The sequence below is a fragment of the Oncorhynchus mykiss genome, chromosome 28 (genome assembly GCF_057628025.1).
Source record: "Oncorhynchus mykiss isolate SJ-2025 chromosome 28, ASM5762802v1, whole genome shotgun sequence".
In the NCBI taxonomy this organism is placed as follows: Eukaryota; Metazoa; Chordata; class Actinopteri; order Salmoniformes; family Salmonidae; genus Oncorhynchus; species Oncorhynchus mykiss.
Window position 1 is genome coordinate 2,279,027 of NC_143049.1, and position 3,387 is coordinate 2,282,413.

Sequence of the window (3,387 nt, forward strand, 5' to 3'; positions counted from 1 at the left end):
CCCTATAAAGTGCACTACTTTTGAACCCTCTGGTCAACAGTAGTGCACTATGTAGGGAATATGATGCCATTTGGGATGAAGACAGATTGTGCAAAGGAAGTGAATGCTAATGCAGATGACAGAATAGGAAACTGTATCAAAAGGCTGTAAAGAATGCCAACAGATGAATAAAGCGGAGGTAACACTCTACACTTCGGTGTGTGTGTGTGTGTGTGTGTGTGTGTGTGTGTGTGTGTGTGTGTGTGTGTGTGTGTGTGTGTGTGTGTGTGTGTGTGTGTGTGTGTGTGTGTGCAAGGCTGTTTCTAGCTTTTTGGGGGCCCTAAGTGAGTTTTGGTTACACCCCCACCTCACAGGCAAAACATTTTAGTGCCCCCCCTGCAATTCTCCAAAAAAATATCTATAGGGCAGAGAGAACATTTTGCAGTTTTAAAACACATTTCCTGCAATTGTACACATTTTTCCATGCGGTCGAAAGAAGAATGTGACATTTTAAAGCTGATTTTCTGCAGTACACGTTTTGCCATGGGAGGAGAGAAAATATTGCAGCTTTAAAGCAAATGTCCTGTAATTTTACACATTTTCCCATGACTTATGCCAAGTTCATATGACATCAGTGAGAGTGACTAACAAAATCCATTAGGGCCCCCTAGAGGTCAGGGCCCCAAGGCACGTGCCTTGAGTGCCCAGTCAGTAGTTCAGCTATGATTACTACAAGGTTAAGATAGCTCGCTGGATGAACTTACCTAGCAATCTATAAAATGTTAGCTAATTCAGTAACTGTCAGTGACTGACATAACAAGTGGGAAACTGCTGATGCATTGCTAAATTTAATTTCAAAATTGCACGTTGTGCATTTTACTTTCCTAACTAACAGTGAGTTGAGACACTGACCGACTTCCTGGTTGGGGGCCCCCTAACGGCCGCTTACGTCACTTATGTCTAGAAACGGCACTGTGTGTGTGTGTGTGTGTGTGTGTGTGTGTGTGTGTGTGTGTGTGTGTGTGTGTGTGTGTGTGTGTGTGTGTGTGTGTAAAGCGGAGGTAACATTACCGGTAGCAATGAGCCAAGAGCACTGACCCCGCCAAGTACAATACCCCCTAATTTCTCCTCCTCTCTTTTTCTACTCTGTCCTTCCTCTTCCTCTGTCTATCCGTTAACCCCTCTCTGAACCTGTTATTACAGTGAGGAAGTGATTTGGTTTAATATAAAAAAATATTCAGCATACCAAAAACTATAATGGTAAGATTCTAGAGCAACTTCAAAACTGCCAAAGGTGAAGTGACTGAGCCAGAAAATAAATGCTTTCAAGAGAGGCTTCTTAGTTGTGCAGTTCGAACTCTGAATGACCACCATCATCCAATACGGGGGGAAAAATGTATATCAAATATTTTGGAGGGATGCATTTTGACATATAATGCAACATGTATTTGAAATGCATCTGAAAATATATTTGTGCATGTACATGAAATGTAACACAAAAACTATTTTAAATATTTCACATACAATCAGGAAATGCATCCACAATATATATATGACATGCAGTTCAATTAAATGTAACATAAATAAACACTTAATTACCCCTTAATATGTAAATGTTTTATTTAAAATAATTCTGCAACTGAATGATTGCATCTAGTGGGGTGTTCCATCTAGTTTCACATCTGTAAAGAAAAAGAAAACGTTGAATCAAATTGGGGAAAAAATATTATTATTATTAAAATATTATTGAAAACATGTTCAACTAAAGTTCAATCTTACCTTCAATACTGACACTGAGCCTCACTGAACCTCAGACATCAGGCAGGCACCCATCAGTTAGCACCATCGATGTTGCTGTGGACAGGGGAATGAGTAATTAGGGGTAATTATTAATTGCAGATCAGCAATTTTGAATTTAAAGTGACATACATTGTCCTGAAAAAGGATTGCAGTATATTTATTTAGTATATTTCCTTGGACAAAATTCTTAGCAAGCCTTGTTCATTTCTGCTATCAATTATGTTATGACCTTCCAATGATGCACAGCACATTCTCTCTCAAGCCTATAGAAACAAAAGGGGACAGACACATTTGAAGAGAGCTATTGAAGTAATTAGAAACAAACATGACTGTCAAAGCTTACTAAGTCATGAAGCTATCTTATATCTTCACATCTTTAAAGAAAAAGGAAATGGTGAATCAAATTTGAAAGAAATGTACATTACCAAAAGTAATGCATCAAAAATTCAAAAAATAATGCTTCTATCATTAAGATTTCAGGCACCATCTGTTTGCATCTCCAATGTTTCTGTGGAAAGGTTAGGGGGATGTATTAATTGCAGATCAGCAATTTAGAATTAAAAGGTGCTGCATGGTTTTACATGTTCTGAAGATTTGCAGTTTAAAATTATTCTGACGCATTTAGTCTATTCCCTTGAACATTCTTACCTAGCGTTGACCCACACAATTCCAAGGCTTGTTCATCTCTTCTGTAATTTGCACATCCTCGGGTCTGCACAGTTTATTCTCTCCATTCAGCATATGGAAACAAAACAAATTCTCAAATACATTAAAATCCCTTTTAGGCATGTGTATTAAATGTTACAAAAACCAATGGAAAGAAAACAACAACAGAAGATCAACAAAGCTAAGGCGAAATTGCATGGTATCTACCTCTAAGATAGTGAGCGGTTAGCAGTTAGCATGTGACTGTTATACAAATGTCATAAAATGTAACCTTCTAAAATACATTTAATTAGCATTGTTCATGTGGACAAGAACCACAAGACTCACAAGATTATATTATACACACTATATTCAAACTCACTCACACACACCACTGGCACTCTCACATAAATCACACAAACATTCACATACACTACATACGCACACACACACATATCCAACACAACACAAACACACGCAAACGCACACACACGCACACGCTGCTACTACTCAGTTCTTTATTTTACTCTTATTATCATCTATTCTGATGCCTGGTCACTTTACCATGCCTTCATATACAGACACCTGATCTGGTACGGTTACTCCCTGTATATTCCTCTTACATTATATTTGCATCATTTTTTAAAACTCTGCATTGTTGGGAAGGGGTCAAAAGCAAGAATTTCAGAGGAAAGTCTACACCCATTGTTTTCGGTTGCATGTGACAAATACAATTTGATGTAAGTACTTCTTATACAAGCACACATTTGTAAAAAATAAACCATTTAAGAGCCAAAAGGTGTATAACGGAAATAAATTGTTATCCTTGACTTGCATGAAAAAAGTGAGCTATCTAGGCAGCTATCTACTTTTTGGGGCTATACTTATGAATAGGAAAAACCCACTCGGTCAAAACACCTAAATTATTCAGTACCAGTCAAAAGTTTGGACACATCTACTCAT

At 37.7% G+C, this 3,387-nt stretch overlaps 1 long non-coding RNA gene across 1 annotated transcript; it reads right to left on the bottom strand.

Moving 5' to 3' along the window:
- Positions 1-1,590: 1,590 nt before the first annotated feature.
- Positions 1,591-2,968, bottom strand: LOC110508320 (uncharacterized). Its single transcript, XR_002471269.3, has 3 exons — positions 2,428-2,968; positions 1,759-2,287; positions 1,591-1,661 (listed from the first exon to the last, which is right to left on the bottom strand). It is a non-coding gene; the product is annotated as an uncharacterized LOC110508320 (long non-coding RNA).
- Positions 2,969-3,387: the final 419 nt, after the last annotated feature.